The sequence below is a fragment of the Lagenorhynchus albirostris genome, chromosome 17, assembly GCF_949774975.1.
Source record: "Lagenorhynchus albirostris chromosome 17, mLagAlb1.1, whole genome shotgun sequence".
In the NCBI taxonomy this organism is placed as follows: Eukaryota; Metazoa; Chordata; class Mammalia; order Artiodactyla; family Delphinidae; genus Lagenorhynchus; species Lagenorhynchus albirostris.
In genome coordinates, this window is record NC_083111.1 from 63,581,028 (window position 1) to 63,603,452 (window position 22,425).

The 22,425-nt window shown below is 42.2% G+C and overlaps 1 protein-coding gene and 1 long non-coding RNA gene across 4 annotated transcripts in view; both read left to right on the top strand.

Moving 5' to 3' along the window:
- The window catches only part of DEPTOR (DEP domain containing MTOR interacting protein), a 192,153-nt gene that overhangs the window by 142,958 nt on the left and 26,770 nt on the right, over nucleotides 1–22,425 (top strand). The window lies entirely within an intron of this gene.
- Nucleotides 1,161–5,429, top strand: LOC132507791 (uncharacterized). Its single transcript, XR_009536311.1, has 2 exons — nucleotides 1,161–4,370; nucleotides 5,258–5,429. It is a non-coding gene; the product is annotated as an uncharacterized LOC132507791 (long non-coding RNA).

Sequence of the window (22,425 nt, forward strand, 5' to 3'; positions counted from 1 at the left end):
ATGTTACTCCCTCTCCTACATTCCCCAGCCTTTCCGCATTTAGGGACCTTCCGTTGAGGGCTTATCCTGTACCCAGTGCTGTGCTAAAACTATACATTGCCTATCCTTACTGACCTGTGAGGTCAGTGTTGTCGTCATCTCCATTTTACAACTTAGGAAATGGACTCATAAAAAGGTTAGTCATATACCCAAGGCCACACAGCTAGTAAGTGGGAAGCCTTACCATTAGGCTTTAAAAAAATGTATAACATCTTTAAAAGATAAGTCCTAGGGCTTCCCTGGTGGCGCAGTGGTTGAGAGTCCGCCTGCCGATGCAGGGGACACGGGTTCGTGCCCTGGTCCGGGAAGGTCCTACATGCCGTGGAGCGGCTGGGCCCATGAGCCATGGCCGCTCTGGAGCCTGTGCTCTGCAGCGGGAGAGGCCACAACAGTGAGAGGTCCGTGTACCGCAAAAAAAAAAAAAAAAAAAAAAGTCCTAAATGCCTCCTGTCTGCATGTATTCATTAACTGCTAAAAGAAGGAGGAATGCCTTTTGGGTGTGGCATCTTCTTGCTGCTACCCGTCCTTTTTATGCATGTCCCAATGCCCGTTGTCTTGGACCTTGGCATAATACCACTTCCCTTCAGCCAGTCTAAGCACCAGAGAGGCATCTGCCTTTATTGACTTCACACAGCCTCCTGCCTGTGAAATTTCTTTGATTCAGAGAGTGGCATTGATATCTTGCTCAAATGAACACTAAGGTGAAGGAAGGAGGGAAGGAGGGAGAGAGGGAAGGAAGGAAGAAGGAAGAAGGAAGGATGGATGAAGGGATGGAGGGAGGGAAAGAGGGAGGGAAGGAGGGAGGGAGGGAGGGAAGGAAGAAGGAAGGAAGAAGGAAGGAAGGGAGGATGGAAGAGAGGGAGCGAAGGAGGGAGGGAGGGAGGGATAGAGGGAGGGAGGGAAGGAGGGAGGGAGGAAGAAGGAAGGAAGGAAGGGAGGGAGGGAAGGAGGGAGGGAGGGAGGGAAGGAAGAAGGAAGGAAGAAGGAAGGAAGGGAGGATGGAAGAGAGGGAGCGAGGGAGGGAGGGAGGGAAAGAGGGAGGGAGGGAAGGAGGGAGGGAGGAAGAAGGAAGGAAGGAAGGGAGGGAGGGAAGGAGGGAGGGAGGGAGGGAGGAAGGGAATAAAAGCAGGAAGGGAGGATGGAACTGATTCCTCCTTTGACTCCCATCACCCTTAAAGTGCAAATGCCGGAGAGTTCTATTTAAGGCCAAGAGAGCTTCACCTTAGCTATAGTCCCAGCCCACCCCTGGCATCCTCACCCTGTAGTTAAAGTGAAAGCTCCAGTCCCAAAAGGGCCCCGGTCTAGCTCCCTGCAGCCTTTGCCCGTGCAGTTTCTCCTCCCTAGAATATTATTCTTTCTCCTTCTTTGCCTGGAAAAATCTGTCTTATTAATTCCGCTTAGATATTCTTAGCTAGTACCTCTGAGAAATCTTTGCCAGCAATCTAGTTCTGGGATTGATGCCCTTCTCTAAATTCCCATGGACCCCTATACACCACCCTCTTGTGATGAGAGCACTGATGACATTTCCTTTGAAATTGTCCCATTACACGTCTGTCTCCCTGACTACACTCTAAGCATCTGCAGAACAGGAACTGTGTCTTGCTGCCCAGGTAGTCCCTTCACAGTTCCTAACACAGAGCAGTATGTCCGCTATCCATTGCTGTCTAGTAAATCAACCCAAAGCACACCTTATAACCCTACTTATTTGCTCGTGATCCTGTGGGTTGGCCTTTTGGGCAAAGCTCACCTAGGATGACCAGCCCCAGCTTGATGTGGTACGCGTTGGGTTCAAACAAACGTCTGTGGTCAGGGAGCGTGTCGATTGCGGGGCTGGCTGATTGTGGATGGCTTTGTGCATGTATCTCGCTGTTGGCTGGGGTGCCTCAGTTCACTTCACGTGGCCTTTCCCCATAGCTAGCCCAGGCTTTCTCATTAGGCCTCATGAGATCAAAGGGGGAGCATGGAAACTGCAAGACCTTTTGTGGACTTGCTAGGAAGTCACACAGTGTCGCCTCCACAGCATTTTGTTGGCCAAAGCAAGTCACAAAGCTAGCCCAGAATCAAGAGGCTGGGAAACAGACTTCCTTTTGATGGGAGGAGCTGCAAAGAATCTGGCCATTTTTAAACCCACTAAGACTAGGTACTCACTATTTTTTTGAATAAAGGACCAAAAACTTACCTAGTTACTGAAAGGCTTCAGCTATCCAGATGTAAATTACTGACCAACCACTGCGTAGAAGTACAACAGTTGTGAGTAAAGCCCCACGCCTAATGAAAACTAGAGTCAGAAAAATCCTGAAATAATAGTGCTGCATGGAGCCACAGAGAGCATGGTTTCTATTCTTTGCATTTTGCTGAGGTGTGGAGTGGTCAGGTGGCTTGCCCATACTCATGAGGCTTGTTGGGGCCAGAGCCTGGGCCAAACACCAGCCTCCCGCCCTCCAATCCTATGTCCTTATATAGCCTCCTGCAGGGGAGGGTGATGCCGTGAAGACAGGCCTTTGGCTTTGGGTTATTCATAAAATGCAGCTGTGCCATGTACCTGTGCAGGTGAAGGATACATACTTTAATTAACTCAGGCCTTGAGTTGTTAAATCCTATCATTAAAAAATAAATATTTTATGTGATATTTTGACAGTTGAATGGCTTTAAAATTTAGAAACTCCATTCCTAAATGTAACACCAAGAATGATTCTAAATTAACAGTAAGCAGTATTTCTAAGAGCTTTTATTTCCTATGTATGTGTGTGTCTGTGTGTATTGATGTACTGTGTGTGAGAGTTCACTCATGGAGAATCCCTGAAATGGCTTACTTTGTTCCTAGAGAAAACACTTTTGGGTTTTCAGGTGTTTGTGTAATGTGTCTGTGTTTTTGTGATAGAGACAGAAATCATTTTTCGTTAATTCTTTAGCATAGGATTTGAAAGCCATGTTGGTTAATTCTGCTGTAGAGAGAAAAATGCAGCTGCCTTTTGGGTTGGTTCTGTTATCTGATGTGTTCTTATTAATATCTGATAAATAATTGTATAAATTGATACATTTCTAGTTGAGAAATGGTGGGTAACATGAAGAAGATATCCATGTTTGAGTAGATTAGATACTGTCAGCTTCACACTACCTTATAAAAGGTGAATGCATTGGAGTGGTAGCAATTAATAATTTAAAAATCATTGCTTTCGGGCCAGAATTGAGTCTCACGTTTCCAAATACTCATTACTTTCAAATATGTTGTGAAAATAATCTGCTTTTAAGATCGACTTGAATGATGTTGACTATTCTCTCCCATTGAATATTAATCCTGTTTCATTTTGGTCATACATGATCAGAATAACTCTAGAACATTTCAGTTTTGCAAATTGGTTGGAGTCTATTGGTGTCATTGACCATGGTTTTACTCATTTAAGGCAGAATTTCAGGTATAATATGTTTGTCCTCAGTTCAATACCAAAAGGACAAATCTGCAGTGTACCAAAAGGAAGTTCATCATCAAAGTTAGCATATGGTATTGTCAAATGCATTAATATATGTACTTAATATATATGTTTATTTTAAAATTAGGTTGAAATTTATTTTCTCCATTTCTTAAAAATTATAGCAAAATACTTAAAATTATAATATGAAAATAGACACTATAGCATGAAATAAATGTTAAATTTTTAAAACAATGACTTTAGGGTTCCAGCTTTTTCTGTCTTTTAGAACAAATTAGCCATTTTTTTAATCCTAAGAAAGGGTTGCATTGTAAAGCTGATCTACTACTAACCCATCAGAGAAAACACATGGGACTCATATCTAATTCTCTAATGTAGCCAAAAGTGCCATTTGTAAAACTACTTAATGATGGATGTTTTCTGAAGCTCTTTTGCCTGGAAAAAAAAAAAGTGCATTAAAAAGCTTTTTCTGTAGTGTATTTGATTTGGAATCATTTCCTCACTACACAGTTACTGATGTGTGTTATGGAATAGTCTATATGGAAATATGCTATGTCGTTGTTTACTATTTTGAGAGAATGCTATTTTTTTGCTTTTTGGTTTTTTTTTCAACTAATTAGGAAATCAGTTACACAATTCAGTATGTGTAGGGTAGAGGTATGGAGATGAGTGGTTATTCAGACTACGCGCAATATTAACCAAAAGGACTTTACATTTTTCTCTCATTTATTCACTTGCTCTTTCATTCATTCAAGAAACCTCACTGAGGACCTGTGTTTTGCTGGACAGTATATATAGGCCCTGGAAGTATAAAACTGAGTAGACTGGACCCTGGATTCAGCTCATCCTTCAAGAGTCACTTCTAGGCCTGTCTCCTAGAAGACTTCTCTCCATGGAGAGGTGGGAATATGAAATCCTGGGTTGATACGGGTGTTTTAAAATCACAAACCACCATCCAACCCCAGGACCAGAACACTGACAACAACTTATATTTAAACTGTTATCTCCTTCCCAATCCTGTCCCCCACTTTCCCTTACCCAAGGAAAGCACAATGGCAAATGTTGAGTTTACCATTCATTCTCTTGTTCTTTTTTTTTTTTTTTTTTTTGGCTGTGCAGCAGTGAAAGCGCTGAGTCTTAACCACTGGACTGCCAGGGAGTTCCCCACTGTTCTTTTTGTTCTTAATCATTGTTTAGGTTTTTTAAAAAATGAACTTTATTAAAAGAACATCAAGTTTTATATAAACTTCTGGGACTTGCTTGTTTTCATTCAAGATTATATTACTAAGATTCTTCTAGATTTTATATGTAGTTATAATTAATTCACTTTTTACAGCTTCATAAATTTCCAGAGCACAAATTTTGTCTGTTTTCTTGACAATGGGCATTTGGGTTGTTTCCATTGTTGTTGTTGTCATAAGTAGGATTACTATGAACATTCTGATATCATCTCCTGGGTACAAGTGTAGGAGTTTCTCTTTGGTATCCACAAGAATTTCTGAGTCATAGGAAACGTGAATACTGACTCTACAAGATCACATGTAACTAGTTTGCAAAGTGGTTGAACCAATGTAGTTGCCCATCTGAAATATAAAAGTGATATATGTTGATCAGTATCTTATCCAACACCTATATTCTGAAACTTCTTAATTTTTGTCAAATGTTTATTAGGTCAATGATATTGAGAATTCTCATTTGCTGCAAAGTTCATAAAGTTTAAAGCACAAAAAATGTAAGAAGTCGTTTGTGATCCTAACTTAGTACATCAATGTCTTCTTTACGCACAGGATGTCTTTGAAACTTTTTACCCTACAACAACTCTATGATTTTGATGAGACAAGGATTACTGGAAGCCATGTAACATCTTCAAAAACACCCAACAAAGAATTTATTAAGCACCTACTATGGGCCTGTAACTAAATCTTTCCCAAACAGCAGTAAATAAGAAAGGTCCCAGTCCTTACGAAGTTTATATATTCTTGGGGGACTAAAAGAAGTTCTGCACCCAGTTCCATTGTGGGGGGTTCCTCCAGCACCATCAAGCGATGCTCCAACACCAACAAGGTGTCCTATAATTCAACCTAATTCTGATACTATCTACCCGGATACAGCATTAGATTCAACAGTTTAAGGGTTCAGACCTACAAGACTGCCCCTCCCCTTCACTTCAGCTGCCAATTGCAAGCCCAGGTTATCACCTGTGCTTCTGATTGAATGGATCAGAAGTTCTCATGACCCTTTCCTTGTGTTTGACTAATTTGCTAGAGCGGCACACAGAAAGCAGAGAAATGTTTTACTTATTAGATTACTGCTTTATTGTAAAAGGATATAACTCAGGAATGGACAGATGGAAGAGATGCACAGGGAATGGTAAGGGGAAAGGGCATGAAGCTTCCATGTCCTCTCAGAACATGCCACTCTCCCTAAATCTCCATGTGTTCAACAACCCCAAAGCTTTCCCAACCCCAATCTTTTTATTTATTTTATTATTTTAATTTTTGAATTTTATTTATTTTTTAACACAACAGGTTCTTATTAGTTATCTATTTTATACATATTAGTATATATATGTCAATCCCAATCTTCCAATTCATCCCACCACGACCACCAAACCCGCCGCTTTCCCCCCTTGGTGTCCATACATTTGTTCTCTACATCTGTTTCTCTATTTCTGCCCTGCAAACAGGTTCATCTGTACCATTTTTCTAGGTTCCATATATATGTGTTAATATATGATATTTGTTTTTCTCTTTCTGACTTACTTCATTCTGTATGACAGTCTCTAGATCCAAGCACGTCTCTACAAATGACCCAATTTCCTTCCTTTTTATGACTGAGTAATATTCCATTGTATGTGTGTACCACAACTTCTTTATCCATTCATCTGTCGATGGACACTTAGGTTGCTTCCATGTTTAGCTATTGTAAATACTGCTGCAATGAACACTGGGGTGCATGTGTCTTTTTGAATTATGGTTTTCTCTGGGTATATGCCCAGTAGTGGGATTGCTGGGTTATATGGCAATTCTATTTTTAGTTTTTTAAGGAAACTCCATACTGTTCTCCATAGTGGCTGTATCAATTTACATTCCCACCACCAGTGCAAGAGGGTTCCTTTTTCTCCACACCCTCTCCAACATTTGTTGTTTGTACATTTTCTGATGATGCCCATTCTAACTGGTGTGAGGTGATACCTCATTGTAGTTTTGATTTGCCATTCTCTAATAATGAGTGATGTTGAGCAGCTGTTCATGTGCTTCTTGGCCATCTGTATATCTTCTTTGGAGAAATGTCTATTTAGGTCTTCTGCCCATTTTTGGATAGGGTTGTTTGTTTTTTTAATATTGAGTGGCATGAGCTCTTTATATATTTTGGAGATTAATCCTTTGTCAGTAGATTCATTTGCAAATATTTTCTCCCATTCTGAGGGTTGTCTTTTCGTCTTGTTTGTAGTTTCCTTTGCTGTGCAAAAGCCTTTAAGTTTCATTAGGTCCCATTTGTTTATTTTTGTTTTTATTTCCATTTCTCTAGGAGGTGGGTCAAAAAGGATCTTGCTGTGATTTATGTCATAGAGTGTTCTGCCTATGTTTTCCTCTAAGAGTTTGATAGTGTCCGGTCTTACATTTAGGTATCTAATCCATTTTGAGTTTATTTTTGTGTATGGTGTTAGGGAATGTTCTAATTTCATTCTTTTACATGTAGCTGTCCAGTTTTCCCAGCACCACTTATTGAAGAGACTATCTTTTCTTCATTGTGTACCCTTGCCTCCTTTGTCATAGATTAGTTGACTGTAGGTGCGTGGGTTTACCTCTGGGCTTTCTATCCTGTTCCATTGATCTATGATCTGTTTTCTGTGGCAGTACCATACTGTCTTGATTACTGTAGCTTTGTAGTATAGTCTGAAGTCAGGGAGCCTGATTCCTCCAGCTCCATTTCTTTCTCAAGATTGCTTTGGCTATACGGGGTCTTTTGTGTTTCCATACAAATTGTGAAATTTTTTGTTCTAGTTCTGTGAAAAATGCCAGTGGTAGTTTGATAGTGATTGCATTGAATCTGTAGATTGCTTTGGGTAGTATAGTCATTTTTACAATGTTGATTCTTCCAATCCAAGAGCATGGTATATCTCTCCCTCTGTATCATCTTTAATTTATTTCATCACTGTCTTATAGTTTTCTGCATACAGGTCTTTTGTCTCCTTAGGTAGGTTTATTCCGAGGTATTTTATTCTTTTTGTTGCAATGGTAAATGGGAGTGTTTCCTTAATTTCTCTTTCAGATTTTTCATCATTAGTGTATAGGAATGCAAGAGATCTCTGTGCATTAATTTTGTATCCTGCTACTTTACCAGATTCATTGATTAGCTCTAGTAGTTTTCTGGAAGCATCTTTAGGATTCTCTATGTATAGTATCATGTCATCTGCAAACAGTGACAGCTCTACTTCTTCTTTTCCAATTTGGATTCCTTTTATTTCTTTTTCTTCTCTGATTGCCATGGCTAGGACTTGTAAAACTATGTTGAATAATAGTGGTGTGAGTGGACATCCTTGTCTTGTTCCTGATCTTAGAGGAAATACTTTCAGTTTTTCACCATTGAGAATGACATTTGCTGTGGGTTTGTTGTATATGGACTTTATTATGTTGAGGTAGGTTCCCTCTATGCCCGCTTTCTGAAGAGTTTTTTATCATAAATCGGTGTTGAATTTTGTCAAAAGCTTTTTCTGCATCTATTGAGATGATCATGTGGTTTTTCTCCTTCAACTTGTTAATATAGTTTATCACATTGACTGATTTGCGTACATTGAAGAATCCTTGCATCCCTGGGATAAATCCCACTTGACCATGGTGTATGATCCTTTTAATGTGCTGTTGGATTCTCTTTGCTAGTATTTCGTGGAAGATTTTTGCATCTGTATTCATCAGTGATATTGGTCTGTAATTTTCTTTTTTTGTAGTATCTTTGTCTAGTTTTGGTATCAGCGTGATGGTGGCCTCATAGAATGAGTTGGGGAGTGTTCATTCCTCTGCCGTTTTTTGGAAGAGTTTGAGAAGGATGGGTGTTAGCTCTTCTCTAAATGTTTGATAGAATTCACCTGTGAAGCCATCTGGTCCTGGACTTTTGTTTGTAGAACATTTTTAATCACAGTTTCAGTTTCATTACTTGTGATTTATCTGTTCACATTTTCTATTTCTTCCTGTTTCAGTCTTGGAAGTTTATACCTTTCTAAGAATTTGTCCATTTCTTCCAGGTTGTCCATTTCATTGGCATAGAGTTGATTGTAGTAGTCTCTTAGGATGCTTTGTATTTCTGTGGTCCGTTGTAACTTCTCCTTTTTCATTTCTAATTTTATTGATTTGAGTCCTCCCCCTCTTTTTTTTGATGAGTCTGGCTAAAGGTTTATCAATTTTGTTTATCTTCTCAAAGAACCAGCTTTTAGTTTTATTAATGTTTGCTATTGTTTTCTTTGTTTCTATCTCATTTATTTCTGCTCTGCTTTTTATGATTTCTTTCCTTCTACTAACTTTGGGTTTTGTTTGTTCTTCTTTCTCTAATTCCTTTAGGTGTAAGGTTAGAGGGTTTATTTGAGATTTTTCTTGTTTCTTAAGGTAGGCTTGTATTGCTATAAAACCTGTAATTGATTTCTAATCTCATAGCATTGTGGTCAGAAAAGATGCTTGATATGATTTCAACTTTCTTAAATTTACCAAGGCTTGATTTGTGACCCAAGATGTGATCTATCCTGGAGAATGTTCCGTGTGCACTTGAGAAGAAGTGTAATCTGCTGTTTTTGGATGGAATGTCCTATAAATATCGATTAAATCTATCTGGTCTATTTTGTTATTTAAAGCTTGTGTTTCCTTATTGATTTTCTGTCTGGATGATCTGTCCATTGGTGTTAGTGACGTGTTAAGGTCCCCCACTCTTACTGTGTTACTGTTGATTTCCTCTTTTATAGCTGTTAGCAGTTGCCTTATGTATTGAGGTGCTCCTATGTTGGGTGCATATATATTTAAAATTGTTATATCTTTTTCTTGGATTGATCCGTTGATCATTATGTAGTGTCCTTGCTTGTCTCTTGCAACATTCTTTATTTTAAAGTCTATTTTGTCTGATATGAGTATAGCTACTCCAGCTTTCTTTTGATTTCCATTTGCATGGAATATCTTTTTCCATCCCCTCACTTTCAGTCTGTATGTGTCCCTAGGTCTGAAGTGGGTCTCTTGTAGACAGCATATATATGGGTCTTCTTTTTGTATCCATTCAGCAAGCCTATGTATTTTGGTTGGAGCATTTAATCTATTCACGTTTAAGGTAATTATCCATATGTATGTTCCTATTACCATTTCCTTAATTATTATGGATTTGTTTTTGTAGGTCCTTTTCTTCTCTTGTGTTTCCCACTTAGAGAAGTTCCTTTAGTGTTTGTTGTAGAGCTGGTTTTGTGGTGCTGAATTCTCTTAGCTTTTGCTAGTCTGTAAAGCTTTTGATTTTTCTGTCGAATCTGAATGAGATCCTTGCCGGGTAGAGTAATCTTGGCTGTATGTTTTTCCCTTTCATCACTTTAAATATATCGTCCCACTCCCTTCTGGCTTGTAGAGTTTCTGCTGAGAAATCAGCTGTTAACCTTCTGGGAGTTCCCTTGTATGTTATTTGTCGTTTTTCCCTTGTTGCTTTCAATAAATTTTCTTTTTCTTTAATTTTTGTCAATTTGATTACTATGTGTCTCAGAGTGTTTTTCCTTGGGTTTATCCTGCCTGGGACTCTCTGCACTTTTTGGACTTGGGTGGCAGCTATTTCCTTTCCCATGTTAGGGAAGTTTTCAACTATAATCTCTTCAGATATTTTCTCGGGTCCTTTCTCTCTCTCTTCTCCTTCTGGGACCCCTATAATGTGAATGTTGGTGCCTTTAATGTTTTCCCAGAGGTCTCTTGGGCTGTCTTCATTTCTTTTCATTCTTTCTTCTCTATTCTGTTCAACAGCAGTAAATTCCACCATTCTGTCTCCCAGGTCACTTATCCGTTCTTCTGCCTCAGTTATTCTGCTATTGATTCCTTCTAGTGTATTTTTCATTTCAGTTAGTGTATTGTTCATCTCTGTTTGTTCTTTAATTCTTCTAGGTCTTTGTTAAACATTTCTTGCACCTTCTTGATCTTTGCTTCCATTCTTTTTCCGAAGTCCTGGATCATCTTCACTATCATTATTCTGAATTCTTTTTCTGGAAGGTTGCCTGTCTCGATTTCATTTAGTTGTTTTTCTGGGGTTTTATCTTGTTCCTTCATCTGGTACAAAGTCCTCTGCCTTTTCATTTTGTCTATCTTTCTTGGAATGTGGTTTTCCTTCCACATGTTCCAGAGTTGTAGTTCTTACTTCTGCTGTCTGCCCTCTGGTGGATGAGGCTATCTAAGTGGCATGTTCAAGCTTTCTGATGAGAGGGACTGGTGGTGGGTAGAGCTCAGTGTTGCTCTGGTGGGCAGAGCTCAGTAAAACTTTTATCCACTTGTCTGCTGATGGGTGGGGTTGGGTTCCCTCCCTGGTGGTTGTTTGGCTTGAGGCAACCCAGCACTGGAGCCTACCTGGCTCTTTGGTGGGACTAATGGCGGACTCTGGGAGGGCTCACGCCAAGGAGTACTTCCCAGAACATCTACTGCCAGTGTCCTTGTCCACACGGTGAGCCACAGCCACCCCCCACCTCTGCAGGAGACCCTCCAACACTAGCAGGTAGGTCTGGTTCAGTCTCCTATGGGGTCACTGCGCATTCCCCTGGGTCCCGATGCACACACTACTTTGTGTGTGCCCTCCAAGAGTGGAGTCTCTGTTTCCCCCAGTCCTGTCAAGGTCCTACAATCAAATCCCGCTAGCCTTCAAAGTCTGATTCTCCAGGAATTCCTCCTCCCATTGCCGGACCCCCAGGTTGGGAAGCCTGACGTGGGGCTCAGAACCTTCAATCCAGTAGGTGGACTTCTGTGGTATACGTGTTCTCGAGTTTGTGAGTCACCCACCCTGCAGTCATGGGATTTGATTTTATTGTGATTGCGCTCCTCCTACCATCTCATTGTGGCTTCTCCTTTGTCTTTGGATGTGGGGTATCTTTTCTGGTGAGTTCCAGTGTCTTCCTGTTGATGATTGTTCAGCAGTTAGTTGTGATTCTGGTCCTCTCGACAGAGGGAGTGAGTGCATGTCCTTCTAGTCCGCCATCTTCAAGAGCCAACCTTTTGATTTTTTAAATGGAGGTTTCGTTACACTGGCATGATTAATTAAATCTGTGGCCGTTGGCAGTCAATTCAACCTCCAGTCCCTTTCCCCTCCCCAGAAGTCAGGGAGGTGGGATTCAAAGTTCCAACCCTGTAATCACATGGTTCGTTCTTCTGGCAACCACCTTTAGGTGTGTGTGGAAAGTCACCTCATTAACATAACACAAGACACCTTTATTGCTCTCATCACTTAGGAAATTCCAAAGGTTTTAGGAGTTCTGTGCCAGAAATGTGACAAAGACCAAATATGTGTTACTATGAATCACAACATCACAGAGACATAGAAAATAATTATATAAATAAAATAATTCATTTTAGATGGGGTAAGTCATAAGAGGTAAATGAAACCAGAGGGGGTGATAGAGAATGACCAGGATTTCATGCGGTGGTTAGTGAAAACAGCTGCCACACTACTCATTTCCAGTGGGGCACCTCCCACGTGATGGGCCATGTGGACAGCGCCCCCTGGAGTTATGCAGTGCAACAGCCTTGAGGAAAAGCTTCTACAAACTTGATGTTTTGAGTTAATGCCTAAAGGATGGGATTGAACCAGCCTTAAAGAAGGACTGCAGGTAAAGGAAGCAAGTCTAAAGGTACTGAAGCTAGAAAGGTTGTGAGGGTTAAGGGCTCTGGATACATACAGGCCTGGATTCAGATTCCAGCTGTAGCACTTAGGAGCACATCCAGCTACTCACCTCTGAGGCATCAATTTCCTTGTCTGTAAAATGAGGATACCAGTACCCACCCCATTTGACTATGAAAATTAAATGAGGTAGTGCGTGTAAAATGCTCACTCTTGTGCCTCGTCCATACTAAATAAGCAGTAATTGGATGTTTCTCTTGTTTTGTTTGTGTACTAAATGGAAAAGAAAATGCTCTCTGGGCTTCCCTGGTGGCGCGGTGGTTGCGAGTCCGCCTGCCGATGCAGGGGACACGGGTTTGTGCCCTGGTCTGGGAAGATCCCACGTGCCGCGGAGCGGCTGGGCCCGTGAGCTGTGAACGCTGAGCCTGCGCGTCCGGAGCCTGTGCTCCACGACGGGAGAGGCCACAGCAGTGAGAGGCCCGCGTACCGCAAAATAAAAAAAAAAAAAAAGAAAATGCTCTCTGGAGAAGCTAGAGTTTTCCCTAAACTCATGTCAACTTACTTGTACCTGGGACTGGACTTCAGGCCCCCAAAATGCTCGGTCAGTGCTCTTTTCAGTACATCTCTCTGTGCCTTGGGTTTCTCATTTTTGAGAAATAACAATCTCATAAGGCTCTTATGGAGATTAATGAGTTAATACATTTAAAGGTCTTGGTATAGTGCCTGGCAAGTAGTTAAGTACTCCAAAAACAACCAACGATAGCTATTGTTATCATTTTTAGTACTATACCATGCTGATTATCTGATACCTTGAAAGACCCACACGAATCCATCAGATCGCCTTTATATATCGTCTGTACATACATGTTTTCATCACCGACAATATGTTACTGAACCAAACTCAGGTTTGCTTTCCTGCGCACAGTAAAGCCAATCTACTGACACCAGGTTGTGGTGAAGGAAAGGGCAGCATTTATTTTAACAGTGCCAATACAAGGAGGATGGGTGGTTCCTGCTCTAAAACCCTGAACTCCCCACTGGTTTTCAGCTAAAAGTTTTTATAGGCATAAGTTGGGTGAGGTCTGCAGGGTGTGTGGCTTTCTTCAGGTTGGTTGGTGGTGAGATAACTGGGTGGTACTCCAGGAATCTTGGGCTCAGCCTGAAGTTACCACCTGGGTGGGGGCCTTAGTTCCTGCAGAAGAACTCAATGATATTGTGATGTATATTCCTTGAGGAAGAACCAGGACCCTGCCTCAAGGCTGCACTGTTGTTGCTTGACTGCTCCTCCCTTGTTTCTGCATTTGCTCCCTTCCTGGTTTTGTTTTTTTGTTTGTTTGTTTGTATATTGGTGGCTTGCGGGGATCTTAGTTCCCTGACTAGGGATGAAGCCTGGGCCTGGCAGTGAAAGCACTGGAGTCCTAACCACTGGTCTGCCAGAGAATTCCCTTCTGGCACTTTAAGATCCTGTTAAGAAAGCAATAGTCATCAATTGTTGTGCCCCACATTCGTTGGCAAACCCTATCTCTCAGGGTATATTGGAGACATAGTTTCGATTCTAAAGGAAGTTCTTTTCCTGAGCACACCTTAATTGAGACATCATTCCATTTGTCCATCTGTCTTTAGTGGGCAGCTTCCCAAGTCTAGAGATTTAGGATTCATGCCGGAATTATGTAAGCAAAGATCACCGCCTTGTGCTTCTGTTGGCACAAGCTTTCTGCAGGCAGGGAGTGGAGACACAGGTTGCTGCTTGCCTTGTACATCTGATGAAGGTGGTGAGCAAAATAATGGAGTGCTCTGTGAGGAACTTGGCGAAGTGTCTCCTGTCCTCACATCTGGGATTTGACAACTCTTTTCCTTTGCCTGTCATTCTGACTTTCTTTCTTTGCCTCCTGGGACCCCATAGCGTCTTCTAAATTCCCTTTGTTCCCTTGGGGTTAAACATTAAACTCATTTCTTCCTGAAGTCTGAAATGTCTGGGTCCACAGAGGCCAGTTCATAATATAGACTTTATGAAGGTGGCTAGTGACACGTCTTGAGATCCAACCTGAGTGGATGGGTCTTGGGTGGATAGGCCAGTGAGGAGGAGAAAGGAAGGGAGAAGAAGGGCATTGGCTCTGTTACCCTAACTTTGAAAATGTGTATGTGAGTGTAGCCAAAACTCTGAGAGGAGCCCAGATTTTACAAGTTCTGGATGTTTCTGCCACCGTGAAATGTGAAGAAGTAGAATACTTGCCCTTATTCTTGAGCCTGGGAAACCCATGGACCATGTGACTCGGGAACATGAAGGTGCATTCATGATTAAGCAGAGAGGCTCCCAGGTCTGGTGTTTCATAGCAGGAAAGGGAAGGAAACAAATGCTGTGAGCTCTAAGGAAGACGAGTCTGCACATGTCAGACCAGCCAGTCTGTGTGAGACAAAGAACCCCTGTTTCTTTCAGATTTTCTTTCAGCCAATCTGAGCTACATTGGGTATGAAAAACTGTTTCTAGTGCTTTCCTTGCTTGAAACAGAATGAGGGGATTTCCCTGGTGGCCCAGTGGTTAGGACTCCGCATTTCCAGGGACACGGGTTTGATCCCTGGTTGACCCCACAAGCCACGTGGTGCAGCCAAAGAAAGGAAAAAAAAAAGAAGAAGGGGAACGAGGAGGAGGTCGTCTACCATCTTTTTGTTTGTTATCACCAGCTGGTAACCCACTCACTTCCTTCTCTCCTTACCAGTCCATGGTCTTTGTTTTCCTTCTTGCTGACGAGAATTAGCTTGTCCCGTACTCCACACTTCCACATGAGTGTATAAATGGAAACAAAAGTATGAAATCACAATCATCTCTTTTTACATTGGTAAGAGACTTTGTAAATTTGCTGGTTTATTCTGTCATTCTATGAATGGAGAGACAGTCCTGGAAAAATTAATAAGAATAACAATAAACAATAACAGCTAATGTTTATTGCACTCTCAATATATACCAGCTAGTCTGTTGTTTTCTAGGGATGATCTAACTTAATCCTCACGCAACTCCATAAGGTAGGTTCTAGTAAAAATCCTCATTTTATAGGCAAGGAGCTCTCTAGGGAGGTGGAGTTGGTGGCACGAGGCCACACACCAGCCAAGTGGTGGGTCAGAATTGGAACCAGTCACTGACTACTGATGGTATTTGGCTCCTGTGGCCGCCCGGGTGGCCCAAGGATCCAAGATCACACATACTCGTAGTAGCAGAGAACCACTGAGAGCCAGAACTAGCTCCTTGCAAGGACTCCACTTCCTTGATGTTGCTGTGGGGTCCACACGCATCATTGCACGCCTCAGCTGTGATGATCCAGGGCTCATTCCCCTTCCCTGGTGGCTGCTCTTTCACGCTGACTTTCCTCCTGCAGACATCAGGGGTTACGCCTGTTTTCCTCTTTCTTCTCAACGTCACTACGCATCATTTGGTTCATCCTTAGGGTTTCCTTTGTTACAAAACTGGGGTGTGTGTGTGTGGCTATTTTTCCAAGATGCTCTTCTGCAAGCAAACACTCAGACACTTTTGTTCTCATGCATGCATTTCATTTCATTCATTCAACACATAATAATAATAATAATAATTTTTTTAAAAAAAAGTAACTTGGGAGCCCTAGAGGATAGGAACTACATCAACAAATCCTATATCTCCAGGACCTAAGAAGGTCCCCAGCACACAGTAACCTCTCAATTAATGTTTGTTAAATAAAAGTTTGTGTTTGTAAAAATCTCAAATTTACAATATACTTTCCTGAGATGGAAGTGGCTGCGAAGCCTTGCTGCCTCCTCTTTCCTGCCTTATTTCTTAGACGGCCTGTGAGAGGCACTCCACCCCCCTTTTCATTCATTCCTAGAAGCAGCCTTGTGTGTATCTTAGTTTTCCCTAGGTCCTCCCATAAGGCCAGACTGACATCTACTGGAGCACAGGAGACCTTCAGTCTGGCATCTTTCTTGAAGCTTAGAGAAAAGAAAGTGAACTTACAGCAAGGACAGAGGACAGACAAAGGGAACTTTTTTTTTGTAATCCCCTACCCCTATCTTGTCCCCCCCCTGCTTCCCTCTCCCCACTGGTAACCACTAGTTTGTTCTCTATGAGTCTGCTTCTGTTTTGTTATATTTACTGGTTTGCTGTATTTTTTAGATTCCACATGTAAGTGATGTTATATAGTATTTGTCTTTTTCTGACTTATTTCACTTAGCATAATGCCTTCTGAGTCCATCCATGTTGTTGCAAATGGAAAAATTTTATTCTTTTTATTTGTTTGTTTTTTGTTTTTGCGGTACGCGGGCCTCTCACTGCTGTGGCCTCTCCCGTTGCGGAGCACAGGCTCCGGACGCGCAGGCTCAGCGGCCATGGCTCACAGGTCCAGCCACTCCGCGGCATGTGGGATTCTCCCAGACCGGGGCACGAACCTGTGTCCCCTGCATCGGCAGGCGGACTCTCAACCACTGCACCAGCAGCGAAGCCCAAAATTTTATTCTTTTTATGGCTGAGTAGGATTCCAGTGTGTGTGTGTGTGTGTGTGTGTGTGTCTGTGTGTCTGTGTATCTCCAGAATTACTTCTTTACAAGGACAGACGTTTAGGTCACAGACCCACCTTAAAAGGAATGAAGGCAAATCCCCAGGACTCCAGGCTTCTAGAAGGAGTTTCTCAACGGTAGTAGTGATACAACTACTGAGCCTGCGTGCCACAACTGCTGAAGCCTGCGCACCTACAGCCTGTGCTCTGCAACAAGAGAAGCCACTGCAATGAGAAGCCTGCGCACTGCAACGAAGAGTAGCCCCCTCTTGCCACAACTAGAGAAAGCCCGCGCACAGCAACGAAGACCCAACGCAACCAAAAATAAATAAATTAATTAAAAAATGATAATAGTGATAGTTATTGAATGTCCATTCTGTGCCATGCCCATGTTAAGTATTTTATGTGCATTACTAAGTGTTTTATTTACTTTCTGCACATTGTCCTGCGTAACCATTTTCTAATGCATGTCATGATGTTTTATCAACTCCACCTTTGCTTTTGATCTTCTCCCTCCCCTACAACCTCCATCATGAGAACAACTAGGTTATAAGGCCAGGGCTTTGTGATATAGCTAGACTTATCACTCACGCACGAATGTGCGTATACACACACACACACACACACACACACACAGATGTGAAGGAAATGAAACTTTCCTCTTAATGCAGGTTGTGAGAGTTGTGCTGTCTTTTCATTTCTGACAAATTCTTCATTCTTGGATCTGTTGTGCTTTTCTTACATGAATTAGAAGTCAGGAAGAGTGTGTTGAAGTTTTCACTTAGAAATAGGAACATGTCATCTGATTCTGGAAGACTACCTCAACATCCTAGCTAAGTTACTGACTATGACATTTTCTCAGGAGAGAAAGGGACTGTTCATAATCCAAGATCATTAGTGCCTAGAATGAGAAAAACTCAATGGTGATGTGTATTTATGGTTTTTTAACACAACGCACGTAATTGTTAGGGGGCTTCCTGAATTCAGCTCCCAGCCCTGTGAAGCAAGAGCAGAATGCACACCCACCCGCCCAGCCGAGGGCTGAAGTACCCGCTTCTCACTCCTTGGAAATGGCTTCTGTTTGCATCAACTATATGGCAGATGCCTTTGGATGATGTCAACCTCTTCATATGAAAAAGAGCAAGTCCAGCATGCATTGCTGTGTCAGGCGAGTCTGGCGGGGCCAGACATTCGTAGGGTTCTGTAAGGGCCGAGACCTCCCCTTGTAGGAAGAGAGACTGCCTCTCATTTGCCTGCTGGAGTCTAACCCCTGCCACCCCAAAGGGAATCCTACTGCAAAAAATAAAAATAGTGCGTGCGGGCTTCCCTGGTGGTGCAGTGGTTGAGAGTCTGCCTGCCGATGCAGGGGACACGGGTTCGTGCCCTGGTCCGGGAAGATCCCACATGCCGCGGAACGGCTGGGCCCGTGAGCCATGGCCGCTGAGCCTGCGCGTCCGGAGCCTGTGCTCCGCAACGGGAGAGGCCACAACAGTGAGAGGCCCGCGTACCGCAAAGAAAAAAAAAAACAAAACAATAGTGCGCGCACAGCTTCTTATTCAGTACTCGTCTTTCTTGGTGAAAAGTTTCTTTACGGTTAGTGTCCAGACTCTAGACTAATTTAAAGGAAAGCTTTCTTTTTAAAAAATTTATGCTGACCGTGAGTTGGAGTGCAAGGCTATTTCCTTTTGATCCTCCTTGCCTTTTGTTTCCTCGACCACCAACTGATTTTCTCTCTCTCTTACGCTTTCCTTCCCCATTTTGACATAAATCTGTTATTTCTCCTTATCAGCCTCTTCCAGCAGTTACTGAACGCTGAAGTCTGTCTCTGGGAGGGTGGCTGGGATGGGGCAAGCATAAACATGAGTGTGGGTGCAAAACTACGTAATAGTAGAAGCCCTGGAGAATCTATGTGGAGAGGCTATATCTATTGGTGGGTCCATGCTGGATGACAAACAAGAAATAGAACCAAGGTCATGTCTTTGCAAATCAACCCCAGTTAAATTAAATCAGAATTCCAGCAGACTCATCCTTATGCCCTGTAACTGTCTGCTTCTTATTAACTCTATTTATACGGTGGTTATGTCTTATCACTAAAGACCTGAGCAGACTCCTTTTGGTATACCTCACATCCCTCTCATATAACTCCGTAACAAAATGATTCATTTCCAAACATAGACATTAAAGACAGTACTAGGGTCTGTTTTAATATCCTAACTTGGGCAGTTGCCCTGTGGAATGTGAAATGCACCAACAAATGAGATGAATAATTACTGGCACCAGGCATTTCCACAACATTTATCTTGTTTAATCCTTGTAACACTCATGAGGTTGTTGTGAGAATTAAATAATTCATGTAGGGACTTCCCTGGTGGCGCAGTGGACACGGGTTCCAGCCCTGGTCTGGGAAGATCCCACATGCCGTGGAGCAACTAAGCCCGTGCGCCACAACTACTGAGCCTGCACTCTAGAGCCCGTGAGCCACAACTACTGGGCCCGCGTGCCACAACTAATGAAGCCCATGTGCCTAGAGCCCGTGCTCTGCAACAAGAGAAGCCACCGCAATGAGAAGCCCACACACTGCAATGAAGAGTAGCCCCCGCTCGCCACAAGAGAAAGCCTGCACGCAGCAATGAAGACCCAATGCAGCCAAAAATAATATATATATATAAATTAATTAATTAAAAAATTCATATAAAGAGCTTATTATATGCTTGGCATATGTTATATGCTTGGCTTAATATCATTATACTTACTATAATAATTATATAACATCGTGGTTTTATTTTCAACACATACCAGCTGGGAAATGTGATTGTGGTAGATTAACTAGATGCTTGACACCAACACTGCTTCCTCTTCCTGGGCACATAGAAAGTCTATATTATCCAGCCTGCCTTGCATCTGGGAGGGACAGTGTAACTCAGTTCTGGCCTATGGTATGTGGGTAGAAGTTATGGATGCCACTTCCAAGGCTGGCTATAGAATATCCTGTGAAATCTTATGTGTCTTCTCTGCTCCTTATATGGAGCTAGAAGAGAAGGATTCTGCAGTACAGGAGCCATATGATGGAAAGAGCCTGGATCCCTGAGTCATCTACGGAGAACAGCATCCTGATTCACATCAGGCTATGATGTGAGAGAAAACAAACTTTGTTTAAGCCACTGAGATTCGAGGGCTTATTCATTATTGTAGCATAGATCATCTTACTCTGACTAATACAACGATGTTGAAGAGAAGGGAAACAAATTTTCTCTAAATTAGTTATTTGAAAACAGTTCATTAGCAAGTAAGGGAGAAGTAAATATTCACACATGAAACAAATCTGCAAAATTGTGTGTGGAGTTTTAGGAAAGCTATAGAGCATCATTCTGCTGGGAGGTTAGATTCCAGGTTTGCATAATGACAATAATGGCAGAACTGAGACTTGAATCGGGTGTGTCTGACTCTAGGACCAGTATTTTTCCTGACTCCATCCTACATCAGTTTGGGATGAACCAGTCAAGGTGCCTCCTGCAAGCGTCAGTGATAAAGTACAAGGTCTCAGAGGCCAAACTAGATCAAATGATGTGTTAGCCCAGGGCTTTAATAGGTCAAGAACAGTGGGGAAAGAGAGAACCAAAACGCAAAGCTAAAGAGGCAGTGCTGAAAGTTCAGAATGGTGAGATGTGCTGTAAGAAGGGAAATGTACTACAAGGCCAGAAGACAGAAGAGGGTAACAGGACTGAGTGTAGAGGGACAGAATCAGGAAGAGGGGCTCAACCTGGAGACTGAATTTCATGTAATGCTGGCCAAGGGGACAGCCCTGATGGACAGGATTTGAGGCAAGTGAATGAGAACAGCAGGAACCCTCCAAAAATCCCTACAAATGCCAGCTAGCATTTCTGTGTCCTGATCATGGATTACAGAAATGCACAGGATATGAAGACTAGCTCCATTATCACTTAGGGTAGTCAGATTTGGGGTTCATGGTTTTTCCAGAAAGATTAACCACCTCATCTCCAATTTTTCTGAGCACCAGGCATCTGTATCTTAAGAGCTCACTTAGCTCTCATTGGTATAGACATATTAATAGCTGGCAAAACTACCCAATAGCATTATTAAATACACATTGTTGAATATGCTTTTGGTCTCCTGGCACTCATTCCCTTTTTTTTTTTTTTTTTTTTTTGCTAACAACACCTATATCCTGGAGGTGAATTGCCTCTCCCTCATTTTGTATAGTTATGATAAGATGTCTATCATGGTGCCCTCGTTTCTCCTAGTGAAAGAATGGGCCCCAAACCCAAATTAAACTAACACTCTCTTCCAGGACTTTGAACTTTGAGCAGAATAATACATGAATGGGAAACACAGTTGAATTTCATGAACCCAGGTGGTCCCTCAAACCTACCCTGGTTCTTTTCTTCTCTAAGCCTGGTCCCAGAGCCTTCGGATGAAATCTGTGGGCTATGCTGACCTTTGGTGACGTGTGGAGTAAAGGCACTCAGAATCAGGACAAGGTGGTTGGGTAAGCCTGGAAGAGCGCAGGGTGTCAATTCCACAGAACAGGTGGAGACCAAGAACCAGATACAGAATCAGGTATCTGCCAAAGAGTTCAAGCAAGTAGAAACAGTCAAGTTTAGGAGTTTAGGAAATCAGATTTCCTGATTAATTTAGAAATGAATGGTAGGTCAGTTAGGATGTTTTTTGTTTGCAAATGACAGAAAACCAGCTTGAGCTAGCTTAAGGGGGAAAAGGACTTTATGGCTTTATTAACCCCATTGTGATAGGAGCAGTGATTATATAATTTATCACCCACCTGGAACACTTCTGAGAACGAAAGAGGGAGATGTTAATGATTAAGCTGGGATAACAGATGTAAACTGGGCCTGCCTTGGGCAAACTGGAATGGATCTTCATGTAAGGAAATCAGAATGAAAGAAACCTAAAAGGCTGCCAGGCATCTCTCTCTTTGTGTAACAGTTATTTTTCTCTACTTTCTACTTCTCTTGTGTGGGCTCTATTTGCATAAGCGTTTGTAGCAGGGGGCACACCGCCAGAAGGTCCAGGCTCAAATTCTTACAGATTACCAGTCAGAGAAGAAAAGATGCTTTTCCATCTGCTTCAGTATAAAATAACCTGCCCCAGAATTTCAAGCAGCCTGCCCTGTGTCACCTGATAACCCCTGGACCAATCTTTGTGAACAAAAGGATACATTCCTACCATTGGTTCACCTTGGGCCATAGGCCCTTCTTGTGTCGATGACATAGGAGTACCATTAATCAATAGGCCCAGTAGTTTAAAGCAGCATTTCCCCAAAGAGAAGAGTTATTCTGAGAGACAAAACCATATATATCCACTATGACAGCCTCTTACAGAGTGCCTGCTGTCAAATCCACTGGCAGTATGGGAACCTAAAACACAGCTATTGGATAAAATACACATTATACGAAATACAGCTGTCCGAATGCTGGAGCTACCATTAACCCATTTATCCAGGAAACTCTTTACAATCCACTTTCACAAAGTGGATTGCTCTATCCCTTTGGAGTCTAGTATATAACAGTCCATTAGAGATATGGAAGGCCCCAGGGCTTGGTGTTCCTATGAGCCTCTAGAACCTCTCA